Here is a 16,422-nt window from a genome sequence, read left to right on the forward strand (position 1 = left end):
GCGCACCTTTGTAATCCCAGCATCTGGGAGGCTTAGAATGGAGGATCGTGGTTCACAGACAGCCTCAGCTACTTAGGCCCTCCACAACTTAGTGAGACCCTGTTTCAAAATAAAGAATAAATAATAGGGCAGGGGGTGTAGCTCGAAGGTCGAATGCATCTGGGTTCCATCCCCAATACCGCAAAAAAAAAAATAATAATAATAAATAAATAAATAAATAAATAAATAAATAAATAAAAAGTCCCATCAGTCAGCATATCCCAAGGATTCAGTGAGTTTGATTGAGTGAATGAAGACTCCAGGACAGGATAGGTCCCCAGGATGGCGGCCCTGAGGGGTTCTGTGTTTGGTACTTTGTTTGATGTCCTAGGAGCTGAGTTTGGTTGCTAGGTCCCTGATTCTCCCTAGAGGCAACTAGGAAGGGAATTGCTTGGAGAGCTGTTGGAAGCAGGTTTTATACAGCATCGTCTTTTCTGAACTCAGTGCATGCACATCCCTGTGGAGGTGCTGGAGTTTCCATCTTTTCTTATTTTAGTGAAAGAAGCAGGAGACTTTGGCACTTAAGAAGTCTGAGTTTAAAGCTCTACCTTACCGCCAATCACCATGCACCCTCCTGGACAGTTTATTTGTCTTCTTGATTCTTCATCTGAAAATAGTTGGGAAACATCCTATTTGTTTTTACATTGCTGGGCATTGGACCCAGGATCGCGCCTGTGCTAGGCAAGTGCTGTATCCGCTGAGCCGTTCCCCAGCCTTTGACATCCCTGAAAAGAACAATCTGTTGAACGTTTATGTGCCAGGATCTGCCAAGTGTCTTGCACATTTTTAAATTTTATTTTGATGCATTTTATTATTAATAATTGCAGACCTAGAAAAAATGTTAAGATAGTAAAAGTATTTCCTCATCCAAATTCTCTATTAACATTTCACTGTATATCCTTTTTTGTGTATGTATTCTCTCCTTTTTAACTATTTCAGAATAAGCAAGTCAGAAAGTTAGCATTGATAACAGTGCATGATGTGATCTACAGACCTTTTTCAAGTTGTGTAAAGCTGATTCAGTCATAGTACCTTGGTAGCAAAGCCCTAGATTGATTGGATGAGACTTACCTTGAATTTAGCATCGTGTCTTTCTTGCTCTCTTCTGTGACACTGACATTTGTAATGAGTACTGAGCAGTTATTTTGTATATGAGCTGTCTGCCTGATGTTCTTCCATGATTAGAGTCAGGTTAAGTGCATTTTGGGGATATATCATCTCTTTACATTGTTTAAAACTTGAAGATAATTGAAGATTCACTTCTATTTATTAGAAATAAATGGGAGAGACATGTATTCCTTGCACTCATTTCCCCCCAGTGGTAACTTTGCTTCTCTATAGTAAATGGTACAACCCAGAATTTGACATAGATACAATCCACTGGTCTTAACTGAATCCACTAAAATGTTCAAGTTTCTCTAGTTTAATTTGTTCTCGTTTGTGTGTGTGGTTGTGTATGTGTGTTTATTTTTGTGCAGTTTTATTACGTATAGATTTGTGTGACCGCCATAGTCAAGATACAGAACAGTCTCATCACAGAGATCCCTGTGCGGCTTTTATACACACAACCCCTCCTCCTTCCCTGCCCCTCACTAGCACACATCTTTCCCCATCTCTACTGTCTTGTCATCTCAAGGTGCTAGATAGGTGAAGTCTAGCACTCAGCATAACCCCTGAGTTCCCTTCAGGCCATATGTATCTGCTGTTTATTTTTGCCAGGTAGGATGGTGCACACCTACAATCCCAGCTCCTTAGTAGACTGCATCAGGAGGGTTGCAAACTCCAGGCCAGTATCAACAATTTTGGGAGACCTTGTCTCAAAAGAAAACAAGGGCTAGGGATGGAGCTCAGTGGCAGAATGGCCCTAGGTTCAATCTCCAGCTCCACGACCCCCCAAAAAAGCTTATTTTTTGTTATTGCTGAGTATTCCATGGTGTAGGTATTTCACAATTTGCCCATTCATTCATTAGAGGGTATCTGAGTTGTTTTTCATTTAGGGATTATAAATAAAGCATCTGTGACCATTCATATATAGATTTTTATTTGAACATGCGTTTTCATTTCCCTGGGATGGACCTGAAATTTCTGAATACAATGTATTTTTTTTTTTTTTTTGCAGTGCTGGGACCCAGGGTCATTCTGCCTCTGAGCTACACCCCCAGCCCTATTTTTTTATTCTTTATTTTGAAACAGGGTCTCACTGAGTTGCAAAAGGCCTCACTAAGTAGCTGAGGCTGTCCACGAGCCACAATCCTCTTGTCTCAGCCTCCAGAATGCTGGATTACAAGTGTGCACCACCACACCCAGCCCAATGTAAATTTCAAGAACACAATTTTGAGGTTATTGTGCTCATACTTAGTTACTGAGAAGTGGCAAGGGGCGCTTTTCAAAGTGGCTGTAGCCTTCTGCGTGCCCAGGAGGGTTCCTCCAGGTCCCCGCAGCTTTCGGTGTTGGGGCTGTCTTCAGTCTCAGCCGCCAGGCTGGATGTGAAGCGAAACAGTGCTTTGTACTCCTGCTCTGTGCTGCTCAGTGGCTGCCGACGGAACACGGACTTTCGTGGCTCGTTTGTGTCTGTTTCTCCTCGGCCTCGGTGTGTTGCTCTGTCCCTACAAGGTGTGAGTGTCCTTGTTAGAGGCGTGGCCAGCAAGTGTGTGCTCCCAGCCAGAGTTTGCCCTTTCTACTCGTACCTGGGTCTTTTGAAAACAAGTTGTTGTTTGATGAGGCTTAATTTATGAACTTTTCTTTTTATGAATGTGTTTTTGGTGTCAAGTCTAAAAATAAAAACTCTGCCTAGGCCTAGATATCTCAAACATTTTTCTCCTATTCTGCAAGTTTTATAGTCCTGCATTTTAGATTTAAATATACAATTTATTTGAAGCCTTTTTTCTTTTCTAGTGTAAGCATTTTGTGTTATAAATTACTTGTCAGCCTTTCATTAGCTCTGCCCCACACATGTCAACATGTTTTGTTTTCATTCATTTCTATATTTTTTTTCTTTTGAGACTTCTTCTTTGACCCATGTGTTATTAAGAAGTAGTTTGGTTTGTTTGTTTTATGGCACTGGGATTGACTGGGGACACTCATTCTACCTCAGAGCTACATGCCCACCCCTATTTATTTGCCTACTTGTAAATAAAAGTTACTGAAAGTCTCACTGAGTTGTTGAGACTGAGTTGTTGTGTCCTCAAACCTGCGATCCTCCTGTGTCAGCCTCCCAAATACTGGGATTATAGGATTGTGCCACCATACCCAGCCCTTTTAATGTTTTGAAACATGATCTCACTAGATTGCTGGGAGTCTTGCTACAATGGGATTATAGGTAAGTGTCACCATGCCCAGATAAGAAATGTTTTTAATTTGCATTTGATTAGCAAGTTTGCTATTATCTCAGTGTTACTGATTTCTAATTTGACTCCATTATGATCAGAAAAACACTTTAATCTCTATTTTTTCCTTTTTCTTAAGAATCATATGCTCTAGGATATGGTCTGTCTTGGTAAATGTTTTATAGATGGTTGAAAAAGAGATGTATGTTCTACTCTTGGCGGAATGTCCTGTGGTGTCAGCTGATCAGTGCGCCCGACTTGCTCTCTTGAGGAGTGGGTGGGAGGCCATCTTTCCTCTGCACTGTGAGACCAGGGGGAGAGGAGTGTGGCTGTCCCCTGGTGCTGGCTAAGTGGTGCAGGCACCTCAAGGGCTTCCAGCCTTGGCCGCCCTCTCTTTCTGGTGCTTTGGCTGGGGTAGCTCTCCTTGGCTCTGCCACAGCACTGCTGGTTTGGAGGTCTTGGCAGCACACTGTCTACAGTATACATTTGGGAGGCAGCAGGGAAGCCCAATAGCCCACGTTCTCCCGCTGAAGACCTCAAGTTCCAAGATAGACCCCTTAAAAATCAGACTCAGGATTTGATTTTTAATATGTTGCCATATAAAACACTGAAGGTAAATGATCAGGAGCTGCTCTAAACTGGTACTCTCAATAGAGAGCTTATACTGTTGGGCTGACTGCAACATACCCAGGTCCTTTAGGAAACCTCAGGTTTGTCCCAGGAGCCACTGTTGGAAGATGGTGCTTAAGTAGCACCCAGCATGGGGCCTGAGTGCGGAGCTGGAGGAGCCAGGAGGAGCCAGGAGGAGCCGGTCACTTCAGGGGCACAGTTGCAAGCTGCTCTCCCAGCAGTGTCCGGGGCCTCCTACAGAGCAGCCCTTGCCAAGCCAGCAGGGTGATGGTCTGACCTCTTTCCTTCCTTCCCTTTTCCCTACAGTTAAGAAATGCTTGATGAGATTTTTATGCGGCTTAAAAAGCTTAGCTTATTAAAGTTTAATAAGAAGGCGGCAGCAGGCTATTTTAAAAGAGAACTCAGAAGTATTGGCAAAGGAAAACAGTGCGTTTAGAGAAAGGCTCTGATTTCTTCCACAAAATATCATCATGAAGTGATTCTTTGTACAGAACATACAACCAAGGATAGCCATTCATTGAGTTAACTTTGTAAACACAGTGTAATATCCACACTTGAGACCGTTTCACGTGTACTGTGAAAACCTAACGCTTTGCCTTTGGGTTTACTGACTGTTGTCCATGGTTTGCTCTTTCAAAAAATCTGTTAGAATGCAGCTAGATGATGTGTTCAGGCACGAGTACCTCGGACCGTGGCTGAGCTATTAGTGTTCTAAGCAAGTCAGGAATAGTTTACACAAAAGAGTAGATGTTTGGTGCCCTTGGGGGGGGGGTACTGAGGGTGGAACCCATGGGGTTTTCTATCCTGGGCTATACTCCCAGACCTATTTTATATTTTATTTAGAAATAGGGTCTCACTAAGTTGCTGAGAGCCTCACTAAGTAGCTAAGGCTGGCTTTGAACCTGTGCAATTTTCCTGTCTTAGCCTCCCAAGCGTGGGGATTACAAGTGTGCGCCACCATGCCCGGCAACCCAGGGGCATTCTACCTCCAAGTTACACCTCCAGCCTTTTTTATGTTTCTGTTTTGAAATAGAGTCTTGCTGGGTTTCTGAGGCTGTCCTTGAGCCTGTGATCCTCCTGTCTCAGCCACCCCAGTCCTGGGATTTCAGATGTGTACCACCATGCCTAACTGTTTGATGCTTTTTATTGAAAGGGTGCCCATGGATTTTTCTGTGAAATGTGAATTTTTTAACAGTTTTGTATTTAATTAACATTGTACCTTTGATCTTAAAGTAGTCAAAATCTGGATCCTAAAACAGAACAATGAAGTTATATTTCACTGTTGAAGATCAAGACATATATAAAAAATTTCACAACCCAATAAACTCTTGAGTTTAGAATATCTTCTTGTAAAAATACATAACCGTTTCTAAGCTATTTACAGATTGTGAAAGCCTCTTTAACACATGTATGCAGTGTTGTTAGACTCGTTGGTGTCTCAAGGCCAGTGGGATGAATTTGCTTTCATTGCCCATTTTCACTGTAGAGCTGAGTGAGTGGCTGATGGGAGAATACACCGGATATCAGGACGCAGAACTTGAAGCCCACATGTCAAGGCAGCTGGTTCTTGCCTGTGGTTTGCTTTTATACATTTAACTTTTGAAAGAGAGTTCCTTCCAACTGAAGAGGCAGTGGGAGAATATTGTATATATTGTCCAGATTTTCCTCTGGAAAAGGATCATGGTCAAGCCAAGCATGATGGCACATGCTTGTCACCTTAGTACTTGAAAGGCTGAGACAAGAGCATTGCAGGTTGAAGGCCAGCCTCGCTGGCAACTTTGTGAGACCCTGCTTCAAAATAAGAAATTGAAAAAGGATTGAAGGTGGGGAGAGGGAAACGCCTTAAAGCACCTGATGTACTTATTCACATTGAAGTCAACCACTAAACCAAGCATGGGAGGGAGGGACGGGGAGGCAGTGAGGTGGGGCCTGGGTGGGGCTGGCTGGGTGATGTGTGCATTTATGCCCACACAAGTTTTTTACCCCATTATGATGTATAAATACAATGCACCAATTTAAAAAATTAATTAAAAAAAGAAAAGGATTGAGCGGGGCATGCTGGCATGTTCCTGTAATTCCAGTACTTGGGAGGCTGGACAGGAAGATTGCGGGTTCAGTGCCAGCCGTAGCAACTTAGTAAGATCCCGTTTCAAAAGAAGAAGGGTTGGGGATGTAGCTTGGAGGTAGAGTATACCTGAATTCGATCCACAATACCCAAAAAAAGGGGGCCAGGGATGTAGCTCAGTTGCAGAGCGCCTCTGGGTTCAATCCCCAGTATTACCACACACACACACTTACACACACAAGTGTGCACACACACACGGTCAGAAAAGGCTGACTTGAGCTGGCCAATGTGACACACACTTGTAATCCCAGTTCTTGTTAGGCTGAGACAGGAGGCTTGCAGCTTCAAAACCAGCCTGGGCAATTTAGCAAGTCTCTCAGCAACCTGGTGAGACCCTGTTTACAAATAAATAAAACCAGGCTGGGGATGTAGCTTCGAGCTAGAATACCTCTGGGTTCAATCCCCAGTACCAAAAAATAAAGGCAGACTTCTATCATTGCTGTATTGTAGAGTGAAATTATTATGTTTATTAGGGATTAACAACTCCAGAAGAACTAGAAAAGGAGAAGAGGTGTTTCAACAGGAAGTCGTTATTTTACCAGTTTTTTTGAGATTGTCTACTTTCTTGTTTGTGCCCTGCTATATTCAGTTTATATAACACTTGCCACATCTGGAGACTTTATGCCTTCTAAATGTTATACATTAAGAGCTTAAGATTTGATTTTTCTAGCAAAGAGTATCCTCTTAAAATCAGAGTATTTTAAAGACATTCACTCATAGATCAGAGGAGTTTGGCATAGGGCCAGCCAGGCACTTCACACTGGCTATGTACATGTGTGAATGAACTAAAGGAGGAACTTATATTCTGTGGGGAAGGCAGAGGGTAACCAAAGTACTGTGGTCTGAGAGTGTCTCTTCCTAGAGAGAATGATGCTACTCAGTCAGACATGCCGCACAGAGGAGGCAGTGATATTTGAGCTGAATTTCAAAGGATGAATAAGATTTCATCAGAGAATGGAGCACGGCCAGGCAAAGGGATGGTTCTCCACAGTCTGGGGGAGAGAAAAGGAGATCGAGAGTTAAGTGGCAGACATCAGAAGTAGTGGGAGGCAGGAACTGGGATGATCCTAGGGGAGTGAGCTGATGCAAGGGCTTGAATCACACGTAGGTTCTTGAAGGAGGAAGGGTAAAGCCAAGGCTTTCTAGTGGAGCGCAAAACTGGACTTCCCCAACGCGAGAGGCCTGCCAGCGGGGTGGGGTGACTGGGAGAGCAAGACAAATGCTAGGAAAGCAAGTTTATGTGGAGAGCTAAGGGGGGTGGCCAGACAAGCCTACCGGAAGGAGCTGGAGGCGCTGAGGACACAAAAGGGGGGTTGGCAGTGAGAGTGGATGAGAGATGCGAGACACGGGAAGAAGCGACCACAGCACCCCCAAGTGAGAGGACCTCACTGCAGGTGGCAGGCCCACCCGGCTGGCCCTGCTGCTCTGGAGAATTCTGAGGACAGGTGTCCTCAGGGCCCACTGAGCCACCGACTTTGAACAAAGGATGCCTGCTAGCTGAAGCAGCGTGCGTTGTTTTCAACCAGTGCAAAGCACTTTTGACTCTTTGTGTCCCTGTCTAGAGGAGTGCACACATGGCATACCGTCAGCTTTGGCCAGCTCAGGTAAGAGGGTCTGGCTCCTGACAGCCAAGTCCCTGGAAAGCTTTTCACAGAGGAAGTCTGAAGCATTTTAGAGAAGACAGGGCAGACAAACAGGAAGCCGAGGGTCCAGGCCCGTCCTTACTAAGTGGCATACAGATCACCTCGGCTCTTGACTTTTCTCCTTTGTGAAAGGATGCTTTCCTGAAGCTTTGTCAGTTTGTATATTCTCTGTGTGACTGCATGGCAAAGTGGAAACTTGAGTTTAATTACCTGAGGAATGGGGTCACAGTAAAAAAATACAGAGAATGTGGCTGGGGGTGTAGCTCAGTGGTGGATCACTTGCTTAGCATGCATGAGACCCTGGGGATCTCCAGCACCCTACCCCCAAAGGAAAGGGATACACAGAATGGGGGTGGGTGAGTGGAACATCAGAGGGCCGTGCTAGCCAGGCCAGATGGACGGCCTACATCAGCAAACTGAGCTCAGAGTACAGCTCAGAGGTGAGACAGGAGGGTCACAGGTTCAAGACCAGCCTCAGCACACAGCAAGACTGTCAGCAACCTAGCAAGAGACTTTCAAAACAAAAAAGGGGCCGGGCGCGGTGGGCGCTCGTCATCCCCGCCTTGGGGGGCGGAGACAGGAGGACCGCGCAGGTTCAGAGCCAGCCGCGCGCGCTGGCTTAGGAGACCCTGTTTCCAAGTAAAAATGTAAAAATAGGTCTGGGAATGTAGCCCGGAGGTAGAAGGGCTTCCGGGAACCCCAGTACCACGAAAAAAAAAAAAAAAAAGGAAAAGGAAAAGGAAAAGGGGTGAAGTGTAGCTTAGAGGTAGAAGAATGTCCCTTGAGTCAGCCCCAGCACCACACAAAAAAGAGACAGGGCTTGGGAAACTAGAGTTGGTAGTCTACTTAGTTTAGTGAATTTCTCTGAGAGGATATGGAAAAAGCGAACTGAGTTTCTCCTAAGGTATTCTTATGACTCAGTCACACAACACCTCCACACCACGGTCAGGGGAGGGTTCCAGGCACCACGCAGGCACTCCTCCAGCCTGTTCTTCATGGGCACCAGCAGTGTCCTCTCTGATGCCTACACTGTCCCATGAGATAGCATCCGGCCCCACTTCCAGCCCCGCGGGAGGCTCTGTGCAATGAGAGCACCCCCACTTACTGTCCCACTCCCAAACTCACTGGTTGTGAAGTGGGGTTCCCTCAGCCCCTCTTAGGCTCAGCTAACTCCTAGAGTGGCTCACACAACTCAAACATTTACTTCCATCTAGCAGTGTGCAGTAGAGGGACGGATGGAGAGATATGTGGGGCAAGGTCGTGTGGGGCCGGTGGGGCTTCCACGCCGCTCCTGCACTGCCCTGCGCCCTCCACAGGTTAGCTACCTTTAGAGCTTTGGAAGTTTTACTCCAAGGGGTGGCTACAAACCACTGGTCACCGTGATCACTTAACCTCCGGACACCCCACACCGCACCCCAGGTTGGAGGGTGCGGCTCAAAACCCCTGCCCCTTAAGCATGCCCAGCCCCCATCCTGAAGCTACTAGTCACTAGCCAGCTCATTAGCGTACAGAGACACTTGTCACTCTTGAGATTCCAAGGATTTTAGGAGTTGTATGCCGCCAGAAAACAGCCCAAATAGGCATTTCACAGCCTCAAAAGAATCTGTGTGGGAACTTTATTTTCTATTTTGGGGGAGGGGAGCACTTTTTATAATTGCACAGCCCCACAAGTGTGTTCACACACATGCCCATTGCCTGATTCAGCATGTCTGGTTAGGGACTTTAGCCAGCTTTTGATCGGGGCAGATTGCTTGATCTCTCAGAACCTCAGTCTCCTCTTCTATAAAGGAGGGATAATATAGTTGATTTCTCATAAAATGATAGTAAAGATTACATGAAACCAGATGTGGTGAGGCATACCTGTAATCCCAGTACTTGGGAGGCTGAGACAGGAGGACCACAGATTCAAGGAAAGCCTCAGCAAGTAGTGAGATGCTCATCAACCTAGCAACACCTGTTTCAAAATTTAAAAAATTAAAATAGAGCTGGGGTTGTAGCTTGGATGTAAAATGCCCTCGAGTTCAATCCCCAGTACCACAAAAATAGTTTACATGAATCAGTACATGTGAAGGACTTAGTACCTAGCACATAATAGGTATATACTGTCTAAATCATGTTTACTATAAATTATTATTTCATATTATTATTAAGCACCCAAGGGAGACTGAATGTATTTACCCCATAGACTGTATCTTAAAAAATGATGATTTCATGGCACGGTGTTTAGGTAAAGGTGAGAAGCCTAATTACAAGTGATCTTCAGGAAAGGAAATCGTACTTCATCTTAGGTATTTGAGAGTTAGCAGGACACAGTTTTAGACAGATTCAAGTAAGAGACATGACTTCATGAACATGTGTGAGGGAAGTGCCCACCACAGGCTGATACGGAGCGTCGGAAGAAGCCCTCAGAACTGGAGAGGGTCCAACAGAAAACAGTGATGCTGCGGCCGCCCAGAGGAGACAGCACGGTGAGGGTGACTGATGCTGGTGTAGACGGATAGTGTTAGTTTGTTCCACTGGGGATTTTGAAAGTTCAAAAGCAAAAGGAATGGTATGTCCAAATAAAGGGAGCCATCCAACTGGACCCCCTGCATGCTGAAAGCCAGGCTACTCCCACAGCACCAAGGACGGCAGCCCAGGGGGAGAGGGGCGCTGCGGCAGGCCTCCAAGACTTGAAAAACCTCAAGTCAGGAACACCCTCAAAAGCAAATAACTCTGAGGACAACTGGTGACAGAGATGGCACCACAGACCAGAAGCAAATAAAACCAAAAGAATGGGCTTCCAGAAGAACAGTGGGTGGGGGCAGCCTTGGCCCGCGGCAACCACTAGTGCATGCCTGTGCACACCGTCCCAAGACCGGCAGCTTCATGAATAAGTAGGTGGGCGTGTCTGTTAGGGTTAGGACCTCAGTTCTCCCCTGCAGTTTGATACACTGCAGGTGCTGGCGCATGCAGTTAGGCAAGAGAAGGCAGTAAGAGGTGAAAGACTTGGAAAAGCATCAGGTGATGTGATGATTTGTCCAGTAAACCTCCAAGAATCAGTGGAACAACTACAAACAGGAAATATGCTTAAGAGCAGGGTATAAAATAAACATACAGGGGAAATTGGGAGATACGGTTTACACTGGATGGGTAGATGGAGAATTAATCTAGCTTAGAACTGTTCAGAACCCGTGTGAATAAAGCTACAAAGGATGCTGGGAACACACAGAGCATGCATAAACACATGGGAAGGCACAACTTCCTATCAAATAGAGACATCACTATAACAAAGATGTCAGTCCCCATGTTAACTCACAAGCTGGACTTGTTCCCTTTAAAAGTGCCCTCGGAAGCCTGGTGTGGTGCACGCTTGTAATCCTAGTACTTGGGAGGCGCTGAGAGGAGGATCGCAGGTCCGCAGCCAGTCTCGGCAACTTGAGAGGCCCTCTGTAACCTAGTAAGATTCTGTTTCAAAATAAAGAATAAAAATTAGGGCTGTGAGTGGAGCTCAGAGGTAGAATGCCCCTGGGTTCTATCCCCAGTATCAAAAATAATTAATTAAAAATTACGTAAATGCCTTCAGATATTTTGGGGGGCTAGAAAAGGTCATTTAGGTTTATATGGAAGATTAAGTAGTTAATGCGCAGTTCTTGGGGAGCTGAGACAGGAGGATTGCAGGTTTGAGACCTGCCTCAGCAACTTGGACTCAGCAACCTATTTAGACTGTAAAACTAAAAATGGGGTTGAAGTATAGCTTGGAGGTAGAATGCAGTCCAGAATCCCCCCAAAAAATAGCTGGAAAATCCTGAAAGAGAAAAGCAATGGTGGATGGACAACCACCAAGTTTTATGGTGTACTTTAAAGCCTCTTATTTAAAAGTATGTTAAAAGACTGAAAAAGCAGAGCACTAGATCAGAGTGGAGACGGAGCAGACGCTCACTGCGGCACATGGACTTCAGCACCGTGGACGGTAGAAGGCGTCCCAGGTCAGCAGGCAAAGTGGCTTCTCAATGTGGAGGACACTGCTTCAGAAAGGGCAAGATAGACCTCTGCTCATGTTGTATACAGGGTAAATTTAGGCAAGTCAGACTTGTAACTAAAGGCAGTAAGCCTAAAAATATTTGGACAGTACATGGGCTAAATTTTCCTTTATGCTGGGGACTGTGAAACACATTCTAAATTATGGCTCAAAACTCAGAATAATGAAAAAATTGATAAATATAGTTACATTCTAATTTTTAAGGAAAATTAGAAGATTAATTAGCAAACTAGACAAAGGTACTTGTGACCTCAGAGGACTAGTAGCCTGATACATAAAGACAGAAGCGGGGATGGTGGCTCACACCTGTAATCCCAGTACTTGGGAGGCTGAGACAGGATGGCAGTTTCAAAACCAACCTTCACAACTTAGTAAGGCTCTGAGCAACTCAAAATAAAAAAAGAAAACAGGGTTGAGGGTGTAGCTCAGAAGTAAAATTCCCTTGGGTTTAGTTCCCGGCCCCCAAAGAAAAACAAAAAACACTGGAAATCTGATTTTTAAATGGGCAAAAACATGCTGGGCATGGTGGCACACACTTGTAATCTCCATGCTTGGGAGGCTGAGACAGGAAGATCGCACAGGTTCAAAGCCAGCCTCAGCTACTTAGTGAGGCTCTCAGCAACTTAGTGAGACCCTGTTTCCAAATAAAATAGAAAATAGATCTGGGAGTATAGCCCAGAGGTGGAAGGCCCCTGGGTTCCACCCCCAGTGCCACACAAACAAAAAAATAGTCAAAAACAAACGAGAAGTCCTTAACAGTAAACACAAATGGTGCTTCAGGTGTTAAAAAGGTGTTAAGCTTCAGCTTCACTCATGAGTTAAATGTGACTTAAAACCATACTGAAGCCAGGTATGGTGGCACACGTCTGTAAGCCCAGTACTTGGGAGGCTGAGACAAGATCACAGGTCAGAGGCCAGCCTCAGCTGCTTAGCAAGACCCTCCACAACTTGTAAGACCCTGTTTCAAAAAAAAAAAAAGGCTGGGGGTATAGCCCAGAGGTAGAATGGCCCTGGGCTCCATCCCCAGTACTCCCCCCCCCCAAAAAAAATGTGTGTGTGTGTGTGTGTGTGTGTGTGTACCATTTCTTAGTGGCCAGTTTAGGGGGAGGAGTTCTAATGTTGGACAGCATACACTTGACAAGGTTGTAGGGAAAATGAGTTTCTTCACTTGTTGATGATAGATAGAATCTTGTGGTGGGGAGGCAGGTGTTCATAACACTAGCACAGTTGCATGCATGATTATCTTTCCTCTTAGTAACCTTATTTGTAGGAATATAGCTTGGTGATAAACTTAGAAATTTACAAAAATTAAAAATGACACACAAGGACATTCATTGTGTTGTTTCTTATGTGTGTATGCATTTGTTTTTGTTAGAAAACTTTGTGTTTAATGTAAAAGAGAATGAAAAAGTAACCCCTGAAAGGAAATTTAGAACGCAGAAAGAATATGAAAATATCTAATTTTTAAACTTAGCTATCCCTCCCCCAAAAAAAATCTAGCTCGAGATATAATTGTGGCCGGGTATGGTGGTGCACACTTGTGATTCCAGCATTCAGGAGGCTGAGACAGGAGGATCCAGGTTTGCAACGAGCCTCGGCTACTTAGTGAGGTCCTTTCCAACTCAGTGAGACCCTGTTTCAAAATAAAGAATAAAAAAAAATATATAAGGCTGGGTGTGTAGCTTGGAGGTAGAATGCCCCTGGGTTCCATCCCCAGTACCGCAAAAAATATAGATAAAAACAAAGTGGGTTCTGAAGATCTCTGTGATGCATCTATGTAGTGATATCTGAGGTATATTATAAAGGATGAAAAGCAGGGTACCAGAGCAGGTTTCTTTAGTTTATTATATGAAAAGGAGGATACAGTGGTATAAATTAACATACTCACCTTCTCAGTTACCCATTCCCTCCTCCGTGGAAAAGCAGCAGTAATCTGTCTGTAGCAAAAATGTTTACTGCAATACACCATTATTTTCTATTAAAAAAAATAAAGGGGGACTATGGAGATACATATATGTGCATACACACTTAGCACATGTTTTTACATACATGCAAATACATTTTTTTTTTTTTTGTGGTACTGGGGTTCCTGGAAGCCCTTCTACCTCCGGGCTACACTCCCAGACCTGTTTTTTTTTACATTTTTATTTGGAAACAGGGTCTCCTAAGCCAGCGCGCGCGGCTGGCTTCGAACCTGCGTGATCCTCCTGTCTCTGCCTCCCGAGCGCGGGGATTACAAGCGTGCACCACCACGCCCGGCATTTTCAAAAGGAAATCATATAAGCCAGGCGTAGTAGTGCACACTTGTAATCCCAGCTTTTGGGAGGCTCAGACGTGAGGGTCGCGGTTCACAGAGAGCCTCAGCTGCTTAGTGAGGCCTTTTGCAATTCATTGAGACCCTGTTTCAAAATAAAGAATACAAAATAGGGCTGAGGGTATAGCTTGGAGGTAGAATGCCCCTGGGTTTCATTCCCACTGCGGGGGAGGGGGGACCACATAAAGATTTTATTTTTTATTTATTTATTTATTTATTTTTGGTGGTACTGGGGTTCCTGGAAGCCCTTCTACCTCCGGGCTACACTCCCAGACCTATTTTATGCTTTTTTATTTTTTGGAAACAGGGCCTCTTAAGCCAGCGCGGCTGACTTCAAACCTGTGTGCTCCTCCTGTCTCCGCCTCCCAAGCGTGTGCCACCATGCCCGGCCACATAAAGATTTTTAAAAAGATTCCTTGGGGGAAGGGAAAGAGGGTGGTGGAGGAGATGGAGCTGGAACTGAGGCTCCCTGTACCTAGTTTTAGAGTTTTGACTTTGAGACCTTGTCAGTGTTTATCTAATCTGTTTTTAATCATTAAAATAAGTGGAAACGAATCTAACTTTATTTTAAAATGGAGAGGAGACATACTGAGGAATGGCTTGAGGGAGCTGTTTCTTTTTGTACTGGGGTTTGAACCCAAGGGCATTTTACTCCTGAGCCACACTCCCAGCCTCTTAAAGGGGAGACAGGACTGGGAAAGTGCTGCCTGGGGCCCCAGGTTTGACCCAGCAACTCAGAAAGAGAAGAAAGAAAATCACTGCTTTACATCCTCAGTAAGGTACAGAATCTCTACCGTACCCTCAGGGTTGTCTTTAAGTGCCCACTTAGAGGGCCATGGGTCCTTGGGATAGTGGCTTATCCATGTTTAAGGCAGAAAACGTATAACATGGGCCTTGTGCTGTAAAACAAGGGAGCTGTCAAGGCTGCAGAGGAGGTGTTGAAAGGACCTTGGTGTCCTCCCACCGGTGTCCTCCCACTGTAGCTCCGCGTCCCGCTGTGACCACCAGAGCATACGAGGAATGAAAAGCTTCCAATTCCTGGAACAAGTGCTTGTTAGAGGACCAGCTTATTACCTAAAAATCACATTAAAAATGATTTATTCTGTTTTTTGTGGGTCTGGGGATGGAACCCAGGGTCATTTCCCCTCCGAGTTACACCCTGCCCTGTTATTTTTTTTTTTTAATTCTCTTTATTTTGGAACAGGGTCTAGGTTTCAGAGGGCCTCACTTGGGATTACAAGCGTGCACCACCACACCTGGCCTGATTTATTCTGTTTTTAAGTATATTGAGGGAAAGTTTTTTTTTTTTTTAATAGAAAGTTCTTAAGAAATAAATTAGTGGTAGAATGAGAAAATCGCCATTTTATAACCATTGTTGAAATGATGGATTTAGTTAGAGATCAGTGGTTGCTAAAATCACACACAAGACTGACAAGAGTTTCAGAAAGGTGGACCAGGCGGCCACCCAAGGCACTGTCACGCTGACCTCCCAGGCTGCCTGGTAGGGACAGTCTGACCATCACTGGTGAGCTAGGTCCAGCATATATATAAGAAGTGAACCAAGTAGCATGACAGTAAGAGGAAGAACCAGTCAGGTTTAAAACATGGCACATTCTGGAGGACAGATGACCCATTTTTGTGTTTTTAAAATGCTATTTAGCCAGGCGTGTGGCGCACACTTGTAATCCCAGCATTTGAAAGGCTGAGACAGGAGGATCACAGTTTGCAACAGCCTCAGCTACTTAGCAAGGCCCTTCGCAACTCAGTGAGACCCAGTTTTAAAAAATAAAAAAGACTAGAGCCGGGCCTGGTGTGAACGCTTGTAATCCCAGCTCTTAGGAGGCTGAGACAGGAGGATCACACAGGTTTCAAAGCCAGCCTCAGCTTCTTAGTGAGGCTCTCAGCAACTTAGTGAAACCCTGTTTCTAAATAAAATATAAAATAGGTTTGGGAATATAGCCTGGAGGTAGAAAAGCTGCAGAGCCAAGCACCTGTGATCCTAGCACTCTGGAGGCTGAAACAGGAGGGTTGCAGGCTGGAGAGCAGACTCCGCAAGTAACGAGACTAGTGAGAGCCTGTTTGAAAATGAAAACAAAGTAGGGCCGGGGCATATCTCAGAGGTAGAATGCTGGTGCAATCCCCAGTACCACAAAAACAAAACAGAAAGAAAGGATAGTGCTTTTGTGAAGAATGCACTCAATTATAGCCAGAGATTCCAGTACACCTTGATCAAAACTGGAAAAATAAGTAGACAAAAACCCAGCAAGTATGTAAAGAAGTGAACAATAAAGGTAGCTAACTTGACCTGATTGACATTTAGAGAA

The 16,422-nt window shown here is 44.8% G+C and overlaps 1 protein-coding gene across 1 annotated transcript in view; it reads left to right on the plus strand.

Annotated features, from left to right (window-relative positions):
- RNF130 (ring finger protein 130) overlaps positions 1-16,422 on the plus strand; it is a gene marked incomplete at both ends in the record, with an annotated part of 111,342 nt that overhangs the window by 58,595 nt on the left and 36,325 nt on the right. The gene's annotated exons all lie outside the window — the stretch shown is intronic.

This window comes from Muscardinus avellanarius, assembly GCF_963383645.1.
Source record: "Muscardinus avellanarius genome assembly, chromosome: 7".
Classification (NCBI taxonomy): Eukaryota; Metazoa; Chordata; class Mammalia; order Rodentia; family Gliridae; genus Muscardinus; species Muscardinus avellanarius.